Raw genomic sequence first — 17,690 nt, forward strand, 5'->3', positions numbered from 1 at the left:
AGTAGGTCTGTGTCTTTATTCCCGTCTTACCCCTAAGTTCTTCATGACATTTTTTTTTCTTAGATTCCATATATATGTGTTAGCATACGGTATTTGTCTTTCTCTTTCTGACTTACTGGTTCCGTGTCTTGAACTGCTCAAACTTTAAGGTCCATCACCTCTAACTTGCACCTTACCAAAACCTCAGACAAGAAACAGGAGAAAGGGTAGTACCATCCATAATTCATTCCCACCACACCTACAAAAATAGTCACAAGGAACTTGTGTAGAATACCAATTCTTCTGTATTAGGAAGGCAGTTTTCAAAATTAACTGGTATTGGTTCATTTGGTTGTTTAATAAATATCTTGCAAATGCCTATAATAAAGCCAAATACCAAACTGACCATTTAAGTTGCAGGAATTTTTCCGGTCTGGATATTTTACTATTTTCAAGTCACAGTTTACATTTGAGTGCTTACCATAATATATAATACCAATGAGCTCCCTAGAACTCTAAACAGTTATAGAAGACACCAAATGCTACTGTCTCATGCCTTGCTTTGCAATCCTGGATTGCTTTCTCCTAGGGAGATGATGTAAGAAATATAAGCTAGGTATCTCTTCTACGGGATCACCAGCCATGTCTCAACTAACTTTTATCAGTGGAGACTCTCAGTACATACATATTTATTTATTATAAAACTCTTCGGTACTGATCACTAGGTAATTCTGGTAAATGTGGGCGCGTAATAATAGTTAAGAATGTCAGCCCCATTTCATTTCAGCTTGATCCACTGCAGAAAAGCACAAATTAGATGAAAGCAATTTCCCCAAGAACAACTCACTTCCTTGAGACGAGACATAAACTTGGGTGAACAATGATTTGTCACAATTTATTTTTGAGGGTAGTGGTTTAAAAAAAGTGCTAATGTAATCTTTTCAGAATGAATTCTTTTAAAAATGCATTAATTCTCCAGTGAATATAGCTTATAATTAAAAACCTATACATGTAATTTTACTTTTCTAAATTTTTACATATGACCATATATATAACAAATATTGAAATCTTAAAATCTTCGTTATCTTTAAAATTTGATGGCCTTTAAATCTGAATTTGGATTTGGTGAGTCTGACGGATTATTCTTAGTGACTCTTATTGGGTACCACCAATTCAGATTCAACATTATTTCTGCAAGTGTCAGAAGCATTAAGTTGTGTGAATGGATAGAGGGTATTAGCATCCTGGTGGTTTTTCACTCCATTGAGATGACCAGAGAACCTGAGTGTGAAAGATCATGGAGAGGAGTGTAAGAAATGGCACTAAAGGTATCACTGACTTCTCGATATATACTCAGATCCTGCAGTATACAACAGAAGGAACAAAGCAGGTTGTGCTGCTGCTACTGTTGCAATGACCAAGGATCCTCAGTCTCATAGCCATTGCAGTCCATTGTTTAAGATGTGAGCTTGTTGTTGCTTATTCGGCAAAAGTCAGAATGCTTATTTGTTTTATGTCTGTTTTTTAATGAGGGTTTGATGAGACAGCAATAAAGACAAAAGTAAATAGGAGAAATGTTCATTCATAGGTCCCTCCATCCCTATCAACCAAAGAAAAGGCATACCTTAAAATACTGTAGTGAAATGTCTAGGGTGTGTCTGTCTGTGTGCTCGCCACCCTTCACCTTTAAGTAGCTTTTCAAAAATATGTTAGAAACATGTTGCTTCATCCTTGCCCTTTTAGCCTGTTAATGTCTAATTTAAGTAAAGCAGGATGCAATCCCCAGCAAGTTATCTGTCTCTCCTTTCTTGGACCATGCAAATCAAAACAGTCTTCTTCTAAGGAGGGTAGTGAAAAGTTGTGCCAATTGTGTTCATACTTCAGCTATTCCAACATTCTTTAGTTTAGCCTAAATGAGACATTCTCATCTTTGGGCTTTAATTATTCTGTTTAAAAATAAATTTTAAAAGATACTCTAAAGAGAAACTAAGAAAAAATACAACCAAATAAAAGATTTACCATAATGCAGGTACATAAATATGAACTAAAAATACTTTTAAATTAAAAATTAATCTTTTTTATTTTAAAAATTAATCTAATTAAAATTACAGATTAGGCTGGAGAGAATTGATCCATTGCTGAAGCTTAAAAAAAAACTAGCTATAAATGTTACTAGTTTTCTACACTGTTGTTACAAGACTTGACTGACATCCGTGATGTACTCTGTAATATTTTTGAAATGATGAAATGTGTGATCCAGAGACTTGAAATATTTCAATACTTGTGTATAGGAATTTTCTTCCATGAACTAGAAATGAAAAAAGTGAGAATGTTTCCTTGCTCAAATCACATTAAGTGGATTCCCTTATATTACTTGCATTCATTTTTAAGATAGTCATAAATGGTTACATAAAATACAGGAATATTATCTGTTGAAGAAGTTGATGGTTTTTATAGTCAATGTATGTATTCAAATTATAAATGTTTCTGCATAATCTCTGACCCCAAAATACCATTCCATGCCACTCCAAGAATTCTTCCACCAAAAGTAAAGGCTCCAGTGCATAAAGACATGAACCTCTATGTCCATTACCACATTTCTTGAAATCATAAAACTGTTTGGAACTTAATAAATGTTTATCAATGGGTTTTGACTGAATGAAATTATGGCTCACTCATAGTACACATTACTGGGCATCTACTAAAGGCAATATGGTAGTGATATATGCTAGATATCATTAATATAATAGAAACACAATGTACTAAAAGTGTTTTGCAACTAAAAATCACTATACATTGTATGGCTTTAAAAAGGAATGAAATGCTGCTACGTGCTATAACATGCATAAACTTTGAAAACATTATGTTAAGTGAAAGAAGCCAGACACAAAAGGACAACTATTGTATGATTCCACTTATATGAGGTAGTTAGAATAGGCAAATTATAAACCCAGAAAATAGAATAGAGTTAACCAGAGGCTAAGGGGAGGGGAGAAATAAGGGGTTATTGTTTAGTGCGTACAGTTTCTGTTTGGGATAATAAGAAAGCTCTTAAAATGGATAATGGTAATGGTTGCTCAACATTGTGAATGTACTTAATACCAATAAATGATACACTTAAAAATGGTTAAAATGGTAAATTTTACATTATGGGACATTTTACCAAAATAAAAATATACTATAAAGTAAAGTAAAAATTTACCTCCTACTAGGCATACTATGAAGTTTGCATAAAATTGCACTTATTTTAGGAGCTTACATGGTTATTATCATATTTGGGGACATGTAAAGAAAGCAACAGCTTAAGTAGTCCTCTTGAGTTCTTTCTCTCCATCTTTCCAACCCGGTGTTTTCCAGATTAATGGTTTTGTCACGCCTCTCTTTGAATACTAGCATCAGTAGGAATGCTAGCTAGTACTGGTTTCCTTAAGTATCAGCGAAAAATTTTAATGTATTTTTATGCTGGTAATTGTTTTAGAACCTGGGAGGGATGTCATTGTTTTCTTAACTTGGCAAAAGCAAATATATTACTGTAGACAGCATTACTAGAAAGAAATAGTAACTTTGAAGTAGACATATGTCCATCCTAAGAAAACTGAATATATTTCAAAGCAGACCACACCACTCAACTGCTGGCAATGTTCTTCCACATACTTGGCAGTATACTACTCGAAGTCTGAGAACTGTTTCTTTTTTGTAAAAATGATTTCGATTGGAAAACCCTGAATAAATCCTTTGGAGTGTGTAATGTTTAGAGCTCCTTCTGGGATTCCTTTTCCATGAATCAAGGTTCTTTGATTCACTATCCTCCTTGGCACTTGCTTCCTAGTCATCTCAGCAGCCTTTGTGCCAGTGCTAAGGAAGAGCTCCCATTTTAGGTCCTAAAGCAGGGAGAACAATAAAAGGAGAACCTCATTTCAAGTACCAGAAATGTCTGGGCTATAAAGGACACACATATTGTCAAAGTAAGCCCAGAGTGGGGTGACATCACCAAGGTCATTCCTGGCTCCGCGTCCCCCACAGGAGGAACAACTAACAATTATTTGGAAACAGGACACTATTTGAGAGAATCCTAGAACATGGAGGTGAGGCTGAAGCACCCCCGTGCACCACAGAGACCAAGACAGACTGCATTAGAAGGGTGAGAGAAGGAGCTACATGTTGACCACACAGCCCCTCCCCCAGGCCAGTGGAGCACCATGGGTGAGGTCTCCCGTGAACCTCTGGTTCCTCCAGTAGGAGAAGAGAACCGGGGGACAGCAAGCACCACCACTAGCATTGGGGTTGCTTTGTGGGAGCCACTGCTCTAATCTGCTCCACTGGGATTGCAGGGGAATCTGCAGGGTTTGACCACTAAAAGTTGGACTGTGATGAAGGGGGAAGGGGCATGCAACAGCCAGCACATGGATTGTGACAGATGGAATTCATACCTGCAGTGCCCAAGTAGGGATCACAACGGGCATCTTTGCTTATCTACAGAGCCAGGTTGGCGGGGCACTACAACCAGGGAACTCAGGGTACAGATCCACCTGATACGCATCTGGCCCTTGAACCTGGTTTGACCATACCCAGGGAAAGAGCAGAGTCACAGCCCACCCACTGTGGACAGTGTCTTCTGGCCATCTGACCAAAAGGGCTGGCAATAAATCCTGGAAGCTATTTGGCCCAGTCGTGCTCCAGCCAAGAGGCAGGCAGCCAGAGCTCATCACTGGCTCTGGTACAAAGCAGAGCCAGTATCAAGTGTGGAGGGATCCGGTACCATGCACAGGCACGGAGATTAATTCATATCCAAGGCTGAGAGGAGCTCCCAGCTCCTCCCAACTGGGGAGCCTGTTTGAGAAATTAAGAGTAGCCTGGGGCGGCCCCTCCTCATCCCACCCAGGCAAAGGAACTGGGACTAGTCCCATCCCATCTGCTGTGGAGAGTGTCTTCCTGGCCCATCTGACTAGAAGGATTGGTGACAACTCCTAGAAACTGTGCGGCCCAGCAGTGCTCAAACCTAGAGAAGGGTATAGGCAGAGCTGATAGTCTGCAAAGCCAAGCCAGTGGCCTTGTTCAGCCACAGAACGTGGAGTATGGATCAGCTTGAGTTAAGACAACAAAGAGCTTTACTGGCTTTAGAGCTGCTTCTCCTGCTGCACCCAGGCAGGAAATCTAATTCATAGCCCTACTCATCACTGAATACAGCCTTCAGCATGTCCAACTGGGGAACCTAACCAGAGAACATGGGAAGATGTACGCCCATTAAACAGCCCTAGATACAGTGGCACTTGAACAGACAACACAGCCTCCACCATCTGCAGGGCAAAACCAGTGCCCTCACCTGACCAGGGAATTAAGTGCACACTCTGGCCTGATTTGGGTTCCCAAACAATGAACTATACAGGCTCTGGGTCCTGTCCAGAGCCAGGTCCTATACAAGCTCTGATTCTCTGCCAGGAAACTAATTCATAGCCCCATGTACTACTACTACTGAATATAATACCCAGTAAAGTCTGGAGGAAGAGCCCAATTATTCACATATGCAGATACCAATGTAAGGAATCACAAAAATTAGGCAAATATGACACCACCAAAGGAAAGTAATAAAACTCCAATAACTGACCTTAAAAAAATGAAGATCTGGGCTTCCCTGGTGGCGCAGTGGTTGAGAGTCCGCCTGCCGATGCAGGGGACGCGGGTTCGTACCCTGGTCCGGGAGTATCCCACATGCCGCAGAGCGGGCTGGGCCCGTGAGCCATGGCCGCTGAGCCTGCACGTCCGGAGCCTGTGCTCCGCAACGGGAGAGGCCACAGCAGTGAGAGGCCCGCGTACCGCAAAAAAAAAAAAAAAAAAAAAAAACAAACCACATTGAGATATTACTTCACACCTGTTAGAACAGTCATCCTCAAAAATGTCAAAAGATAACAAATGCTCATGAGGATGTGGAGAAAAGGGAACTCTTGTGCTGTTGGTGGGATTGTAAATTGGTAAAGCCAGTATGGAAAACAGTATGGAGGATCCTCAAAAATTAACACTAGAACTACATATATCTAGCAACTCCACTTCTAGGAATATATCCAAAGAAAATGAAAACACTAACTCAAAAAGATATCTGCACCCCCATGTTCATAGCAGCATTGTTTATAATAGCCAAGACATGGAAACAATCTAAGTGCCCATTGATGGACAAATGGGTAAAGAGGTTGTTTTATATATTTATAGGTATATACATATTATAGGTATACACACACACACACACACTGAAATATTATTCATCTGTAAGAAAACAAAGAAATGCTACCAGTTGAGACAACAGAAATGGACCTTGAAGGCTTTATGCTAAGTTAAATAAGTCAGAGAAAGAAAGGCAAACACTATATGATCTCACTTATGTGTGGAATCTAGAAAAAAAGAAAACAATCATAGAAAAAGAGATCAGACCTGTGGTTACAGGAGACAGAGGGTCAGGGGAGGGGAAATTGGAGGAAGACGGTCAAAGGTACAAGCTTCCAATTGTAAGATAAATACATACTATGGACATAATGTACAACATGATGACTATAGCTAACACTGACGTGTGATATATAGAAAAATTGTTAAGAATAAATTCTAAGCATTCTCTTCACAGAAAAGTATTATTTGATCTCATTTATATAAATGTGTGTGTTTGTGTGAGAGAGAAGGACAGAATACAAAAATGCAAAAAGAAAAGTTGTAAAGTACGAAGCTGCTTAGGTTTATACCTCAACTATAACAGATAACAATTTGTTTAATTTTAATAGGTGCAAAAAAAAATATTAAGCATAGAACAAGCAAAAAGAAAAACTGAGCCCAGCGTAGGTGTCCTTAAAGCATTTGCAAAGGAGGGCTGTATTAGGTCCGCAAACACCTGCAATTACAGGCAAAATTCTGTGTGTGTGTGTTGTGTATGTACTTGGGGAGTGGATGCATAGCCTTTATTGAATTATTAAAGGGGATGTTAAGACCCAAAAGTTTAAAAAGCACTGGAAAGCCTGATCACAAAACCATTTTAAACTACTCTGATTATGTTTTATAGTTTTCCTTCACTCGTTAACACTTCAAAGAACAGCATGTGAATGTGGAAAGAATCTCTGCCATTTAGGTAAGATCTCTGAGTCTCAGCGTAAAATTAGCATATAGTAGAAGGATGAAATTATACACCATAGATGAAAGTACCTAGCAGAGCGCTTTAAGACTAGTACTTACTTATGCAAGACATCTTCCCCTGCTTACTTGTTTTCAGTAGAATGAAAGCATACTGAAAGCTGGTACAATGTCTTCTTTGAAGTTTTCTTTTGTAATGCTTACTATGCTTTTTGATACGGATGAGCCAATATCCACTTAAGGGCATGTAAGCTCACAATAACTTTTGTTGAATATAACTGTTTGAATGTACTTTCACTATATTATTATATAGGGATTTTAAACTAAAACGTACTTGCACACATTATTTAGAGCCTAACTTGGATATCAGAGTAGGTGGATATACACCCCTGGAAAATAATAGCTAATTTCTTCACTAACATCAAACTGCTGAACATCTACTTTGCATATACATAGCTAGGCACTGTATTATGAGTTGCAGGTAATACAAAGTTGTTAGTCAAAGACTCTGCTCTCTAGGGTTATTTTACAACAGCAAATCATGTTCAAACTAAAGGATAGACCAAAATAGAAAGTGCCATAGGAATTTAGACAAGGGAGAAACACATCTGAAATGAGAAGGAAGGTGGGTATGGGGAAGGGTTCATGGAAGAGGCAGTGTATGCTGTGAGCAAGGTTTCAACGTGTAGCAGGGTGAGTGAAAGGAACAAATGAAGACATATAGTCGTGATATCATGAGGCACAAACTAGAAATAAACAGCACTTGTTCTAGGCTGGTCATGAGGTAATTTAAGGGGATTACTGAGAAACTAGATAAAGAGATATCTCTTTATATATTACTTATTAATAATACTTTTGAACACAAGTATTTAATTTAAAAAAAAGAACAATATAGGGATAGGAGATTAGGAGGTACAAACTATTATTATAAAATGAGCTATAAGGATATATTGCATAGCACAGAAAATATAGCCAATATTTTATAATAACTATAAATGGAGTATAACCTTTAAACATTGTGAGTCACAATGTTTTACACCTGTAACTTATATAATATTACACATCAACTCTACTTCAATTAAAAATGCTATTTTAGTGAATAAAACACTAAGCAGTAAAATTTTTAAAAAAGAACTTAGAAGAGAACTTAAAAATAAAGACATAAAGAGCAGGTTGAAACAGCGCAGAAATCTGGCAATTAAGAGGCCATTGATAACTTTCAAAATAGCACTTTTTCTACCCATTCTCAGTGGAGGCAAAGCCTTATTAATTCTACTATTTCTTTTTCTGTTTTTCAAAATCTCAGGATAAGTCTCTTTCAATTGTAGCTAATGGCAGTAATGCAGCACCAGAAAATGCCTTTTGTAAGGAGAGGCAACTTTGAATCCTAAATCGGTACTCAAGTCTTCAATTACTGATAACACCGACCACCCACCAGACTAAATTTTTTTTTTTTACATGATTGGAAAGCAACAGATTGATTTCAATTCTATCTTGTCAAATCTACAAAAAAGTTCCCACAGTTCATTTAGCAACTAATAGCGTACATCCTTCTATTTGGTATTACTCCTCCTCCTTAACACCGGGCAATTAATTTTGCCTTTCTCTGGGAAACGTTTTTAACAAAGGAAATAGAGTCATAAATCAGTTTCGGATAGGAAATCATACAACTATTTCTACCTAGGGCTTTGAATTTAGAAACTTTCCTCAGAAATTGTTGAAATATAACAAAGTCCAAACTCAGAAATAACTTAAATTTAATTATCTTAGTTGCACTAAAATAACAAATTCTATTTTCTATCTTGTTTTCTTTCTTCCCCAGAAGGCTTCTCCAACCCTAATCCATAACTTAATGCATTCATCTCACCTATAAAATCACTGGCAGGTATGATGCCGGCTTTGGCGGCTCCAGTCCCCTAACCCTGACCCATTTCTTGCCAAAGAATTCAGTTTCTTCAGAAACCAAGTAACAGACATTTCAATTTCTAACCATCATTAGCATATTTTCATGTACTAATACTCAACATAAAAACACCTTTTAAAATTACAGAAATTTTTACTGTACTTAAGATCAATTGCACTAACCTGTATTTCATAAACCTTGGGCTACTTTCTTAAAAATGAATTATTATTTTAATATGTTTTTCACTTATTATTCAGAATAATTATTCATATAATTAAATATTTTACAATTAGGTAAGAAAGGTGGAAAATAGTTTTGCTATTCTTGTTCTTTGTTCTCTCTTTTACTTGGTGTGCCTGAGTCAAAATTTTAGAATATTGAAAATTTAATATTTCAAACCCAAACCACATTTAAAGATAATAATAACAACCAGCCAAAACAATTTCGGTCCAGAGCTTTGCATGGTCTGGGGAACAGTTCTCTGAGTGGGCCATTTGGAGTGGGATTTGCCCACCTGCCTCCACTCCTTCTGCCTCATATACTGAAGATAGAGACAAAGAAACCAACTCAAGTCTTTCCAAAGTGTATTTATAAATAGAGAATTTGTAATCAGAAAAACAATAACGATATATAATAGAAGTAACATGATTTTTCAGAACCAGTATCTTGTTCTAAAGCAATATTTAAAAAAGAAGGTAAGGGGCTTCCCTGGTGGCGCAGTGGTTGAGAGTCCGTCTGCCGATGCAGGGGACACGGGTTCGTGCCCCAGTCCGGGGAAATCCCACATGCCGCGGAGCGACTGGGCCCGTGAGCCATGGCCGCTGAGCCTGTGCGTCCGGAGCCTGTGCTCCGCAACGGGAGAGGCCACAACAGTGAGAGGCCCGTGTACCGCAAAAAAAAAAAAAAAAAAAGTAAGAAGTTTAGCTATAAACCCTGGCCCTCTTTTTTATTGATCTCCTATTTTAATTTCTTAAAATAAAATCCATGGCCTTTTGAGTCAAACTGTCTCTTTAATTTCAGATTTAAAGATAACAAATCTCTTTTTAAATGGAATATTGGCACACAGACACCACACAGTCTGGCTTATTACAACTGTTCTCTGTTGGTGAAGTGGCACATTTGCAATCCCCACCATAGCAATCTTCACCATTTCACAGAATATCATTCAATTGTACATCCCTAGGTGAGCAACAAGAATGCGTACTTGAGCTCAGGAGCAAAGCGTTTGTGGGGAAATCCTAGGTCAGAACCCCTAAAAGGGGAGACTAACTTGAGGATGCCCAAATAACCTGAGGTTTACCTTGGCCACCTCCCCTGGCTTTCTGACTGCCTGTGGGAAAAGTCTCTCTGGAAACTCTTTTGAGGTTATTGGGGGAATCCTAGGACAAACACACTGCTTGCTTTTGCAGGAGGACTTGCCCCATACCCTACCCAGCTAGGTGTCTCACAACCTAGCTGGACTAAAAAACCTTCAAGAAAAACGGGATAGACCGACATTTGCATTTCTACTTCCACCTATTCTTATGCACAAAATATGTAGGTAGAGCCCTCTTTCTCACACCCCAATAGATTCTGCTGTCCTTGAAACCCATCTGGTAGCTGCAGTGACTACAATGAAGGGAGTTATCGGAAACCATATTGGTACTGGGCTTAAAGGATTTTTCATGCCATGCATTTTGGGGAAGGACACAGATAACAGTCCAAACGTGGTATAAGGCAATGCCCTTTCTGGGTCCTTGAAAAATCAGTCACGGAACACAGGTGGTGGACAGGAGCTAACAAGAGCTGGTTTGTTAATGAGCACAGCATCCCCCGGGGGGGGGGGGATCAATGAAATGATTGACAAGAGAAGATGGTAAATGAAGGGAGAAGTGGGGACAAGTGCTGCTCAACCCAAGCTGAACTCCAGGAGGTAAATTTCTCCTCTAATTTGAGATTCTTTCTAAAGGTTCAGTATTGAAGTGGATGTTTGACGTTGAAATGTGCAGACCCATTCTGATAACTGGAAAGGGAGGAGGCTGAGGAACGCAAAAGGAGAAGGAAGATTTCCGATTACTTCTCCAGGCTGCTGACAAGAACCTGCTGCTCGCAAACCACAAATTAACCAAGCGAAGGTTGAAGGTAGCAACGTAAAAGTGCAACTCAAATTATTTTACATTCGGAATCCTCTTCAATATCTAAACGAGTGTAGCACAGCAATGGTTGATTATCTTAAGATTACAGAGGCTGACCGCCTTCTTTGTTTGCCCAGTAACACCGCTCCTCCAATAATCTCAAGCACTTGGCTGATTAACATTTCAATTTCAGTTGTTGCTCCTTTTCCCATTGCAGAAGGCGGCAGGGATATTCCCCTTCTTCCCTCTGTATTACAAACCCCATTACTAACCAAGCAGAAAGCACCGCGCAGTGTGGCCGAGGCTAATAATAGCCGGGCTGCTTACCTTCTCCGGAGGGATCGAATCAGCGCATGTCCCCGGCGCCGGCTGCCCCGGGGCCGCAGTGCCGCCGCGCCGGGTCTGTGTGTGGTCAGCTCGGCCGGCCCCCACCCCACCTGCCAGCTGCAGCAGCTGCTCCCGGCGCTGAGCTCCGGCCGCCGGAAGTCATCCCCCGCCCCTGGCCGGATCGCCACATTCCGCGCCAGCCGCGGGGGGAGAGGGGCCTCTCCCGGCTGCGGGCACCGGCTCCTGGGAACTGCGCTCAACGATCGCTACCCTTCCCGGTTGTAGGGTTATTTTCTAGGAATGCTTTTACAGAAGAAGCGTCGCCGGCTGGTGGACCGAGAGAGAAGAGCCAGAGTGACTTTCCCTGCAGAGCGCCTTTCCTCTGAGCGCTCCCCTGTCACTCCCGCGGCATGGACGGCTCCATTCCGCTGTGTGGGTTTTCCACCCTCTTCATCTTCCTTATCTGTATTGTTCATTTCGCGGAATTTGAGAGTGGGATTAGCTCTTAAGATATCATTCAAACACTCCGAAAATATTTTAAATTGGCGACTAGTTTTTCTAAGCCCCTTGTAGCGAGCTCCACTTCCCCCCCCCCACACACACACACAGTTACTCGCACGTACACACCCAGCCAAACCACTCACAATTAGGAAAGCTGGGACCTCTCGCCCTCTTGCCTACGTAATGAAACAGGAAACTCCCAAAGGAGTGGGGAAGTAGGACCGGCTAGCGAAAGCACTCGAGGAAAGAGAGAGGGGTCGCCCCAAGATTTGGTTGCTGTTTAGTGGTGTCCTTAGTGGACAGATGTTCCCCCTCTAACCCCCTGGCCTCGCCCCAAGTGGAATGGCTGGTCTGGTGACAGCTGTAACATTTGAAAACAAAGAAGCTGAAGCCACATTAACAGATGGCTGCATCTCTTTCTTTCCCGAAGGATTGATCAGAATTGGCTTTAAGAATCATATTAGCATATACGTATATAATAAGCCCTTTCCTTCTCTCTTTAAATTGGCACCAGCTCTTAACAGGTTTCTCTCTCTCTCTCATCTTCCTCCCTCCCTCCTTCCCTCCGTCCCTCTCCTAAGCTGACCAGATCATCAGTTTCCGGATTTAAGGGGGAAAAAAGGCCAAGGATGTGCTCTCTTTACAGCTGAACCAGGGTTTATTTTCCCAGTGTTGAGCCATTCCCAAGTAGAGAGGCTCTTTGACACTAGGGTTCTCTGTGAGTGAACTTCTCACATTCAGCTTGCTTTTGGAATTGCCCATCACTAGGTCCAGGCCAGTTTTATCCTTGGATTTGTCCAGCAACCTAAACAGTATAATTGCACAAGGCCAAGGCAGTACTTTTACTCTAGGAAGCCTTCCCAACTCTCTGTTTAGCAGTTCCAAAATTAGGAGGTAGTGTAGCAAACAGTTTCAACAAGGCTCAGTAAGAATTCTTGACCCTAGAATGCGGGCTTTTTAAAAGCTGGAACAACCTAATTCATCTCTCTGTGTTTCACTTTCATAAAATTAGACCTCACCAAAGAGCAGGGGATTCTTAATATGTATCAAAGTGTATGTGGAATCTGGATGGGAATATTACATCTTTAATTTCACTAACCTCTAACTGCAATTTAGTATTTAGCATGTCCTTTAAATCTAAATGCAGACAACAAACCACAATAATATTAGGAGTACCTGTGACTATATCCCCAGCAGATATCACAGACAATTTCCTAAGGCAGTTTTATAGATATCTCAAAGTATCACTACTCTGATGTCACAATCAAATCATCATTACCTTTTTTGTTTTATCTAATAGACTATATCTATTTTAGAATGGTTTTAGATATACAGAAAAATTAAGGGGATAATACAGAGTTCTTATATATCTCATTCCCAATTTCCTCTATTATTGACACCGTACACTAGTGTGGTACCTTTTTTACAATTAATGAGCCAATATTAATACAATAATATTAACCAGAGTCTGTACTTTATTCAGATTCCCTTGGCTTTTGCCTAGTGTCCTTAATTCCATTTCAGGCTTCCATCCAGGACACCACATTACATTTAGTTATCAAGCCCCCTTAGGCTCCTCTGGGCTGTGGTAGTTTCTCAGGCTTTTCTTGTTTTTGATAACCTTGACAGTTTTTTATTTATTTATTTATTTATTTATTTATTTTTGGCTGTGTTGGGTGTTCGTTGCTGCGCGCGGGCTTTCTCTAGTTGCGGAGAGCGGGGGTTACTCTTCGTTGCAGTGCACCGGCCTCTGATTGAAGTGGCCTCTCTCGCTGTGGAGCACGGGCTGTAGGCGCCTGGGCCTCCGTAGTTGCAGCACATGGGCTCAGTAGTTGTGGCTCACGGGCTTAGTTGCTCCCTGACATGTGGGATCTTCCCAGGCCAGTGCTCGAACCCGTGTCCCCTGCATTGGCAGGTGGACTCTCAACCACTGCGCCACCAGGGAAGCCCCAACCTTGACGGTTTTGAGGAGCAGTGATCAAGTGTTTTGTAGCATACCTCACTAATGTAAACTGTCCAATGCTTTTCTCATGGTAAGACTGGGATTATGGTTTATTGGGAGGACAACCAGATAAAGTGCCTTTTTTATAACATCTTATCAAGGGTACATGCTATCAACGTGATTTGACTGTTGATGTTGACCTTGATAACCTGGCTGAGGTCGTGTCTCAGATTTCTCCACTGAAAAGTCACTCCTCCACCCCTTCCACACTACACTTGTTGGAAGGAAGTCACTATGTGAAGCACAAACCCAAAGAGTGGAGAGTTATGATCCACCTCCTTGAGGACAGAGTATGTACATAAAGTATTTGGAATTCTTCCACGCAGCGTTGTCTATTTCCCCCCAAATATTAATTTATTCAATTATTGATATTTATTTATATCAGTATAGACTCGTGGATATCTATTTTATCCTTTGGGTTATAATCCAATACTACTTTATTTTGTTGTTTGAATTGTTCCAGCTTTGGCCATTGGGAGCTTTTGCTTTTGGCGCCTGTGCTCCTTTGACATACTCCCTTTGGGGTGTGTGAGTTTGTGTGTGTCTGTGTATCTGTGTGTATATGTGTTTAGCATGCATGTTTGTGTGTGTGTTTAACACTTCCTGACTTTCTGGTACCACAAGGTGCTCCAGGCTCATTTTGTGTATTTCCTGCCCCAGTCCTAGAATCAGTCATTTCTCTGAGGAGCCCTGATTCCTTTTATTGGAGAGTCACCTGAAGGGGCCACTGTTCTTACTGCGGCCTCCACGTCCAAGGCCCAGCAGGTGTTCATTACATTCAGCTGGATATGAACGGGCCTTCTTGTTCTTGGGCCATCATGTCTTGAGCTGATATGGGCTCAGGTCCTTCTCATGGGTGTCAGTGTGGCCGAGAGCCGAGCTGTGAGCACATGGGAGCTGGGGCGGGGATTTGGGGCGGGCAGGGGTCACAGAGAGGGTCCAGGATGCCTTCAAGATGCCTTCCCCCTTCTGAGGCAGCCCCTACCCATGGAGGGCCCAGGAGCTTCCAAGGTGGTGGGTGCTGTTTGCGCGGCCCTGGTTGTCCTGGTGCGGGTGCATCTTGTTGCTAGGGGCTTGTTTAAAAAAGAAATTAACTTGAAAACACAGTGGCTGAGATACTCATTTATTCTTTATGATCACGTGGGTGGCTGAGTGAAATTTTTATTTTGGAAGTTCACCAAATGAGTTTGGAGGTTCCTCAGACTTGGAAGTTCATCACTAGGAACCCTCAGTGGCATTTGAAGATGGGGCGGGGCAAGGAGGCATTGGTCCCTTCCTTCTCAAACTTGGAGTAACCATCTCCCTTGCCAGCCACTTGGCTGGGACAGGCCTAGGACCTGCTCAGTGGCAGTGCCTGGCCAGGAGCTGGAGGAAGCCTCAGTCAAGGGGCTTCATGAAACTTCTTTGCTCAGGGAACTTCTCTTCCAGCTGAGCACCTGCATGTTTGTAAACTACTTTGGAACAGAGATCCCCTGCACTCCTTGTGTAGTGGGTGTAACTTTGAACAAGGTTAGCCCTGACTGGAGGTGCTATTATACTTAAGCTACAGAGAAGGGGATTTTAATCCTGGGGAGCCTTGCAGCGACTCAGAACCCTCTCACCTTGTTTAGGCCTCACTGGGCATGACTCAACAGTGGGGAGGGTGCTTTGTTGCCACAGTGACTTGTAAATGTTGCTGTGGTGATGCTTCTGTGAGGTGATGCTATTGGTACAACCATAATGAATTTGGGATATATGTGCTGTGAGTCATAGGACCATGCTGCAGGGACCACGTGCACATCTTGCTTAGACTGGGTGACCAAGGGCACATGGCTTCCCACTTTTAGAAGGGCCAAAAGTAGCAATGATGGCAAAGCCTGATGGTTAGGATCCCCGTGTATCTATTTATCTCCCCATCTCCTTTGCCCTCAAGGGTCATCCTCCTGTGGGTCGTGGTTAGAACAGTCTTTGAGAAGCTCCAAGTGACACGGAGCCTCTACCCCATAGCTGGTGGCCATGGGTATCTTGGGCAGTCGGGGTGGGCGTCCTTCAGGGTTATTACTGGCCTGGGTAAGGTCACACTAGCGTAAGGTCTTGGGGGGCCTTAGCTGAGGGGAATTGAGATCTTTGCCCTAAAAGGCTCCGGGGTTGGGGGAAGGGTGGATGGACCTAGTTTGGGAAAAGAAACTTTCAAATTGGACATGGGGGTTCTTAAGGTAGCCCTTCCATTCCTCCATGGATCCCCTCCCACGGAGCTTTTAGGGAAGGCTGATTGGACCAGAGAAGTCCAATGGTGTAACCAGCAGGGCTCACCTCTTAAAATTTCCTACGTTTCAGGCCTGAGATTCAGGCTGGTCTGAAAGTCTTGGCATCTTTTGGTTAAAGGGATTTTTCCAGCCTTTCTCTGTGCTGAGCCCGGCCCGTGATTATGAAGCCCACCCTGGAGGGAGGCTAGCAATAACATTCCCACTTTACAAGTGAAGGGGGCCGAGTTGTAAAGCGGCGCCATTCCTGCCCGAGTGTTTAAGAGGGTCACAGAGCAGCCCGAGTGAGAGTTGCAGCACGCCGTCTTCACCGGGCCTGTGGTAGCCTGGGCTGCATCAACTGTAAGCACAGGCCAGGAGTTTGGGGTTTCTCCTGCTGCCATGGCAGGAGACCCTAGCGGTTGGGGTGATTCCACCATTCCGGCAAGAGTAGATGGGGATCTCTCCCACCTTGGGATACCCTTGGAGAAAAGCTAAGTGTGTTCCACCATTGAGAACACAGGTCAGGCTAGCCCAGGCCAGGGTGAGTTTCATCCCCACAACAGGCTGCCATTAAATGCTGGGAATGCCCCCCAAGAGAGGCTGATCAGGGGACCAGCCGGCTGGCCAGAAGTGGGAGTGATACTTGAAGTGGTCTAGGGAGAGGAGGAGGAATGCGAGCAGCATGTGAGGGGTGTGTCCATGATTTCATCTAGAAAAACGGGCTGTGGGAGCTTAGCTCAGGTGTTAATGAAATACCAAACTCATACACCCACCCCCACCCCCGGCCGGTGATGGACACAGGGTCATCTTCGGGGAACTCTTTAACAGCACAGTGATCATTATGGAATTATTTGTGTGTTAGAAACAATGTGACTAGCAAAGCAGTTGAACTGTTTCTTTGGCTAGAGCAAAAGTGAGGAGTGATGTTAGGCTGGGGTGATTGGAGGAAAAGCCCCAAGTGGATGCTAGATTGAGCAGGGGGGCAGGAGCAACACAGGCGGAGCTGGGTGTGAGCAGTTCAGCCCTGCCCGCCACCCCCCCACCCCCCATGAAGGGGGTTGGAGTCTTGTCTTTGAAATGTCCTTAGATGCTTGTTGCCTGGGAAGAAAGGCGTGGAGACGTGCCAGGTGGGTGACTGGTGTCACTGTGGGCCTTCTTCCTAGACAGGAAATAGGAGCAGCCCCTCGATGGCAGTGAAATGCTTTTCCCCCCACGAGTGTGGAAAGAGGACAGACGGACTTGTAGCAATCTGGTTGAGTTCTTTGAAATTGCCCTTGACCCTTGTGTGTGCACCAGGAAGCCTTTCCTTTCCCTTTGCCAGGCTCCTCTTGCCTTGGTCTCCCCAGCTTCCCAGCCTCCCACCATTCTTTCCCTACCCTTTTTCTTCACCCTCGCCCCTGCTGACCCAAGTGAACATTGGTGCTATGTCTGTGTAGATGGCAGTTGGGGGCTATTTGGTCTCTTGATGACATCAACCTTTTTTGTTGACTAGCAGCTGTTTCCATAGTCATTTGTAGCTCTGCCCTGATTGG

General features: G+C 42.6%; 1 long non-coding RNA gene and 1 pseudogene across 8 annotated transcripts in view; both read right to left on the reverse strand.

The window, feature by feature from the left end:
- The window catches only part of LOC308610753, a 112,466-nt gene extending 100,583 nt beyond the window's left edge, over window positions 1-11,883 (reverse strand). For 2 of the 7 annotated variants that reach the window (XR_014014643.1, XR_014014644.1), the window contains exon 1: window positions 11,431-11,880. This is a non-coding gene — a long non-coding RNA (uncharacterized lncRNA). Of the gene's footprint in view, window positions 1-11,430 lie in introns of all 7 variants that reach the window. The other 5 variants (XR_014014640.1, XR_014014641.1, XR_014014642.1 and 2 more) reach the window with 5 other exon arrangements.
- LOC308610764 (centrosomal protein of 78 kDa-like) overlaps window positions 1-17,690 on the reverse strand; it is a 425,259-nt pseudogene that overhangs the window by 229,120 nt on the left and 178,449 nt on the right. The gene's annotated exons all lie outside the window — the stretch shown is intronic.

This window comes from Mesoplodon bidens, assembly GCF_964165515.1.
Source record: "Mesoplodon bidens genome assembly, contig: HAP1_SCAFFOLD_178, whole genome shotgun sequence".
Lineage (NCBI taxonomy): Eukaryota > Metazoa > Chordata > Mammalia > Artiodactyla > Ziphiidae > Mesoplodon > Mesoplodon bidens.